At 38.3% G+C, this 7,638-nt stretch overlaps 1 long non-coding RNA gene across 1 annotated transcript; it reads left to right on the top strand.

The window, feature by feature from the left end:
- Positions 1-1,169: 1,169 nt before the first annotated feature.
- LOC135154617 (uncharacterized) lies at positions 1,170-2,219 on the top strand. Its single transcript, XR_010293981.1, has 2 exons — positions 1,170-2,040; positions 2,091-2,219. It is a non-coding gene; the product is annotated as an uncharacterized LOC135154617 (long non-coding RNA).
- Positions 2,220-7,638: the final 5,419 nt, after the last annotated feature.

Genomic DNA, 7,638 nt, shown 5'->3' on the forward strand with positions numbered 1-7,638 from the left:
GTGCCACACTCAGTCACAATCACAGCACGGTACCTCACAGCACAGCCAGTCGCCCAGCTGGCCGGCGAGGCGAAGCACCGCATCGGGTGTCCTTTCCAGGTGAACTACCTCAAAAGTTTGCATTAAGTATCAGTTTTGTGAAATGCAATAACTTTAAATAAGTAGAGGAAATGTGAAAATGGAATATGAAAATACAAAATAGCACACCCTCATCATTAAAATATGTCAAGTGACGGAAAAATCAACCCAAATTTGCAGACCTGGAACACAGCTAGCCGGCGGTATCGGATTATCAATTTATCAAGATACCGGTAATCTCGTTGCAAGGGAACTCGCTTTATTTTCTTTCAAAATAGCTCAAAATGCACTGAAATGTCAAATTTTCTGTCGAGAATGTATTGAAGAAACATGGATTATGCGGGAAAATACTTTTGAAATAAAGTTTGAAAAAAACTATTTCATGAAATGTTGAAGAAGAATTCAAGTGGTCGAGCTGTCCGATTCAGAGCCAACCCTGGACAACTCGACCGGGACGAGTTGTCCAGGGCAGCGGGTCGGGCTGTCCCGGAACCCATTGCACACACAACCAAATTACAAAGAGTAGCCATTATTGTATGGCAGTGTATCGTATTGCCGGACACCTTTATTTCATTGCTTTAAAAATGACAACTAGAGGAAATACAATCAAGAAAAATTCACACTTGCTATTCCAAATATTATGAAAATTATGAATATGATAAAATTATTTTATATTTACCAACCATTTTCTTTGCATCGCACTTGCCGCATACCCCTCCACGATAAACAATTATTTTGTGTGCGCGACAAATTACATCATGATTCCGGACGCGCGCCGGACGGGTAAAGATATCCTTGATTATAATGATGTAAGAGCAAATTTGTGTGATTTTTTTCTTCTTATATCATATCATGAGTAAATTCTAAGTATTATTTGCTTTTTTATATAGAATCTGAGCAGATGTTGGTAATAAATTTGTGTTTCATAACTTATTTTATTTTGTCTTGTTAGCTGCATGTTCCAATAATAATATGCTCGCCTTCGTATCGTGACGCTCATCAAGTTCTATCGATGCGCTGCCGATCGACGGCTCTGCTCACGGTAAACCTCGCGCGCGGGTACCGTCTTGAGAACTAGCCGTCGACGATCACCCACAATACACCATACCTCATCATTCGATCGAAGGAGTGGACGAGATTGAAATTCGGCAAATCAGGCCCATATTTCTGTTAGAAAATATATCAATTGTTAATGGAAAACTATGTAATATGATATTTTAAGCATTTTCTGTCATTTTAGAGATAAATAAGGTAAAAGTTGGATTTTTTCGCCTTGTTTTTGCAATCTTGTTCTATGTATTGCTCTGTGAAATTAAATTGCGGAAGTCTTACGGTACGAAATTGTTTTCGAACGCAGTAATATGCGCGTCCGGAATCATAATAGTGTCCGGTAATACAATACGTGACTATACATGCACAGTGGTCGCTCGTTCGTTGTAACTTCGGTCAATACAACAACAGCACTTCAGTCACTCATAACAGTCTCGAGCACACAACAAGCACATCTATCGGCCATCCAAGAACATTTCCAGTAGCAAACCACAGATGCCCAGCATACATCATGTTCATTCAGACTTCTCTCTAACTGACATTCTGTCTCACGGATAGCATGGTGATTAAGTCGAGGGTCGATGACGGGGACGTTTGTTCAAAATATACGAACACTCTATCTATAAAATACTAAGAGTAAGACTTAAGACTATTTACTACAATTCCATGATTCACATCAAAGATCACTGGTCACTACTCGATCTAATCAGACATTCGTGCAACTAAACCAGGTCTAAGTAATTTCTCATTTGGAAACCATCAAGTCGAGTTATACCCGATTAAAACATTTATTAACAACAAATAACTTTAACAATTCAAACTCTTGTAAATTCATGAATAGTAAAAGTGGCATTTTTATCAGATGTTTATATACAGTATTGACATATTTACATGCTTAAAACTAAGTCCTAGGTTACATGGCTGACGTCTTAATACAAATAATTAAATGTTCACCGTCCTAGGTTACATGGCTGACGTCTTAATAAAAATAATTAAATGTTCACCGAACATTTAATAAACCTACACTGTAAATAAATGACGAGAAATTTCTGCTTCGTCACTCTTTGAATAAACTATCTTAAATTCTACAACATAGTCTGTTTGATTTGTGTTCAGTATTAAAAAGTGTGAACTTCATAAATATTTCTATCTAACTTCATCATTTCCATAACCTTGCTGCGAGTAGGCCTATTCTATATTCTCTACGGTCTTCCGAACAACATTCCAAGTTGGTATAAAGATGTCTTTGTTTCTACACCATCACTTTGCTTAACATATCTAATGCCTGCATCTAGATATCAAATCCTTTTCTCCTAACTATAAAATAATCCTAAACTTTCCTGTGTCCAACCCATTTGCGCCACTTCAATGGCCATTCCAAGGTCTCTCCACCACGGCCTATTTCCTGCCACTAACTCCTAGTAATATCTGGCCTCGAGATTTTATCTCCCAAATATTAGACTAACAAAGTCCTTTTTATACCAACAACTTTCTATGTTCAACCTGGTCCATAACAAGACATAAAACTTAACATTCCAACCATTCTAACTCGTTGCATTAGAATCAAGTAATGTTCTGATTAAATATTTGGAAATAACTTTATAATAATTAATACACTACCAAAATACAAGTTATGAATAATTGTATATGTGCAAGAATAACTTGGAAGAATGAGAGAGAAGGGGGGGGGGGGGTAAGAGTCGAAACGCCAAGAGGGATTCCATGCTGTCGAAGAATAGAAGAAACATCGAAGAAAACATGGTGAAGACTGCTTAAATTCGTTCCCTATCCGGGATTGAATGTAATAAACACTGAAGAAAACATGGTGAAGACTGCTTAAATTCGTTCCCTACTCAGGATTGAATATAAGAAAGCAGCTATGAAGTCATCTCAGATGGACAGGACATTCGGTAGACGGTGCCCAATGTTTGCTATGATGAACAGTGATCGCTGGTATGGAGTTAGACAGCTGGCAGCTGTCTGTTTCGAGGAGTTTTTAAACATTTTTTATTTTTTTAATTTCTCCTCGTACACAGACGGCTCGCTATCGTGCAGCCACCATTAGGGGACTTACAATGCAAAATCCCCCCGTCGGGGCTTTTCAATTTTTGTCTTAAATGAATCAAACTTTTGAAAATTAACGCGACCGAAATGCAAATTAATATTCCCTCTTTGCATTAATTGCCAAAAAACGGGGAAAATCAAGTTTAAAGGAACAAAAACAACTTCACTGCCCTGTTTTATCTGAACTTAATACACATAAACATATGGCCATTGGGTCCCCTGTACAGATCGCGCTAGAACTTCGGTCTCTGTATTTGGTGAGTGAAGCCAACGGAGTTCAGCTGAACAACCAACATAACAGAGACCGAAGCTTTTGGTCTAGTATGGAGTAGGCCTACTGAGTACGCGATGCAAGATGACAAGTACAGAGTACCGAGTACGCGATGCATGACGACAAGTACAGAGTACCGGTGCATGACGAACAGTACAGCTACAGGGTGTGGCAGGCGTTTCGGCAAGTGAAGACCGGCGAGCGAGATGAGTGTGATGTAACTGAACTTGGTTCATCCATCAAGACGTTCCTTATGCAGGATTGTCAATTGTACTGCTGGATTGGTGACAATCCTTATTCAGGGTATTTTAGACTTCCTTTCTGCCAACTGCTGTAACTGTTGGCGACGTTCCTTATTCAGGATTGTCACTTGTCGAACCTCTCATTTCTGCTGCCGTCAATCTACTTCGTTCGAGCTGCCCTCGATCGGCCTCTCGGTACCGTACTTCAACGCCAGCCAATTTCGTCGAAGGGAAGGGGGGGAATTCATATTCTTCCATGCACAATACAATAAAATCTACATCCACATTCTCATTTCAATCGATTTCTCCGACTTAAAAAAAAACAGTCTACAACACTTTAGTTTTATAGACACATCATAAAATTAACACCTGAATATTAATCTCTCAAGACTTAGGCAACTACGACGAGGTACAAAACAAAGTCTACATAAACTACGAGGTACCCTTGCATTTTGTCCCTACGTTACCCCAATTTCCCTAACGCTACGATGTTTCATACTTCTGCGTTTATCAATTGAGAAAGAGGGAAAACAAAAACAAAACTCAGGGACTCGGTTTTATAATTATAAGGGGAGCAATAAAAAGCTCTCCTAGAACTTTTAAGGAGAGCGGTAGAGGAGCACTTCAAAAAGCTCTTCTTCAACGTACAAGGGGAGCTTTTTGCCCAATTAACAAAATGGATGGAGGAAATGTATGTACTATAAAATTACAATCAACAACCAAAGGAAGTATTTATAATTGTTTTACAATGTATTGTAATTAGATTGTGTGTTGTAAAACCTGTTTTAGTTAGGTTTTGACTTGGCTAAAAGTTAAGTCACTGACAATTTTTTTTTTTTTTTTCGGGGGCTCCATTTTAATTTTTTTGTCAAATTTCGGGGGCTCTTTTTAAATGCTACTTTTTTGTATTTTGAGGAATACCTGTTCACTTATTAAGGAATTATTACTTTTTGTTTAATATTAAATATTGTATGATTTTTAAAGTTATTTATCATGTTTAGAATCTTGGATGTGGGTGTGTGTGGATGGGTGGGTGTGTGTGGGTGTGTGCGTGTGTGTGTGACTGTGAGTTGGACTTGGATATTTTATAAATGAATTCAATATCTAATTTCTACTCCATTTATTCCAGTACAATACCCTAGTCAGCCATGTACATGTAATAAAGGCCCATCACATACCCTAACTTTTCCTGAAGTTCTTTGAAAACGCAGATCTCCATGAAAATTTAATTTCTCTATGGGGGAGTCTAAATTTGGTGAGAATGTATTCATTAAGAACTTAAATATACATGACAATGAAGAAATCATCAAACTTTATTGGCAGTTTTGAATAATATTCCTGAAATATAAACTCTGTCTGAAACAGAAAATCACCATCATTGAGGCCTTTACTGAGCGAATTGTCCCCCAGAGCTCTGGCAGAGAGACAGAGCTCCAACTGGCTAGCTAGTAAAAGCGCCAATGCGTGAGCCTGCCGCCGTCCTTGTAAAAAAGATGGAGCTTTGTTTGATGATTTATTGTCTGATATAATACCTCATCCCCTAGAAAAAGAAAACAAATGATTTTTTAGTTATAATTGATAAATTAGATAACTTATTTTGGAAGTTAATAAGCCGTTTTGAAAAGCAAAGCCGAATGACAACTCACCAATGCTAGGTTACTAGACTCTGGGATTTATTTCCTGTGTAATTCGAATTATTTTATCACAGAATTGTGATATCTGTAGGGGAAACATGTGCATTCGAAATGGCACACGGTGGTAGTCATAATGGACCCCTATACATGCAACTCTTTCCCGACCGTTGCGTTGATTTTTTTTTCCATACCTGGTACCATGTGTATGGAAATACCGGTACGTGGTACAGAAAAAATAACGCAACTTCGGAATTTGAAACTGCGCTACTCGCTACTTTTAAGGCTTATTCGTGATTTTGAGTGTGGATTTTGGATGGTTTTTAAATGGTAAGCGGAGCTCGAGCATATGGCACTAGTGGGCGGTTGAGTTGTTATCACTCGGCAATAATTTCGGGGGCGACATTCAGATTTTATGTCGCCCCCGAAAGCATGATTTTGGGTGATTTCGAGGGCGACTTTAGGCATTTTCGCGCAGGTCAGCTATCGCGAGGCGCGCGATAAATCGCACTACCAAAAATGGATTAAGGCGCGCATGTAGCGCGCGATCGCTCTCGCGCGCCTTAAAATCGAGTCCCTGAAAACTCTCCTTAAATTCTGTTGTGTACCACATACAAAATAAAATCAGCAATCACGCAATTTTTCTAAGACTAATGTTAAGGGCAGACATCAAAATATTCATCTCATCGAACAGGCATCAAGCCAAAAATTTCTATAAAGAACTTCGAAATTCCAGTTCTGACAAATTTAATCGAAAATTCCTTTTTATAGAAAAGGGGAGGGGGGTATTATGTAACCTTAAGAAGTTTAAAAGAAATATTCCACTTACGATTCTTGCTAAGATCAAACGCTTGGACTATCAACTGTAAGACTGGACTAAAGAACAAACTCAACTGTCTTGGGGTTCCCTCTGAACAAATACTCTCTAAGATGCAAAGTGAAGAAATTTTCACCCCCTGCCCCTTTTATACCCCTAGGTATCGGGCCCCTATCGCCTGACAAAAACTTTGTGATGTCATCACTCGCAAAACACGAAATACAGACTGTACCATTTCCGGTAGGGAATAATCACTTCTAGTGACTAAAATAGGATCATTAAAGACATCATTTTATAATAAAAGGGAAAAATAGAGCATCAAGCTAATCACTTTAAAGACATTTACAAGGTAAATGACAATTTATCGAGAAAACTCGCTCCGTGCATCGCCGTGCACGCCATTAACCTAACCTTGTCCCACGTACTAAATCCTATGTATTGCTGTGGTTCTAAAAATAGCACAATCCGCCTCCGTTACTATATTCATTGACTGCTGTAGTAAACACTCAGCTGATTTCACTACGTTCATTCAAGATTCAAAACAAACAACAGCTGTGAGTGGTGGCGTTGTATTAAAGTGAAATTTTGAGAAGATTTTGGATAATTAATTCTGGCTGGAAGTAAGCACAGATCTAAATAGAAAATATTAAAAGAAAATTTTGGGGGTATTTCTTCACAGTATTTCCAATTCACGGTGCTCATTGATGAATGATTGTTTTAAGTGATCGAAGATTTTCAAGATAAAATGATAATCTCTTCAGAGGTAATTTTGGACGAAACCATTTGACAACTGACAATGGGGGGTTTTAGCAATTTTTTTTTTCATGAGCATTTCTTTTACAAATTGCTGCCGATTGCTGCGCTATAAATACCATGACGGTCTTTGTTATAGTTCATGCTTTACACTGATACCAAATTTAGCTGCATATACGTGCATTTTCTGGAGATATAACAAATTTTCCAACCACATGTTCGCCGTATTTATCACAAAAATTGTTCCAAGTTAGTGTCCCATTATGCGCGTGCCGAACGTTGAGGGTGACATTAAACAAATCCCCGTCGCGTGCTGGGAGAGAGAGAGGGGGAGGGAGGGAGACGGGTAGGGGCAATCCAATGTTTACATTAAATGGTTGAAATGACCATAAATGTCTGGCTCAGATTGTGACTGGTATCTGCCTAAAATATTTTCGTTAAACCTACATAAAGACAAGCTTTCATTTCCACTTCCAGTAACTATACAGTGCGTAAAAAAACCGGGACAGATTTGAAGTCTTTAAAATTTTTGTTTCAAATTATGATCTCTATATTTTGGTGTTAATAGGTGCTCTGAAGTCTTATCTTTCAAATGCCATTTAAAAAATTAGTGTCGTTCATGCTTGAGCGAACAAGGAATGTTTTTGTCTGGGGTTAAAAAGGAGGCTTGCACCAAAATGGCATAAAATGATAAATATGATGATCGGACTTCTTGCTAATCAGCAGACTTCC

The sequence above is a fragment of the Lytechinus pictus genome, chromosome 7 (genome assembly GCF_037042905.1).
Source record: "Lytechinus pictus isolate F3 Inbred chromosome 7, Lp3.0, whole genome shotgun sequence".
Lineage (NCBI taxonomy): Eukaryota > Metazoa > Echinodermata > Echinoidea > Temnopleuroida > Toxopneustidae > Lytechinus > Lytechinus pictus.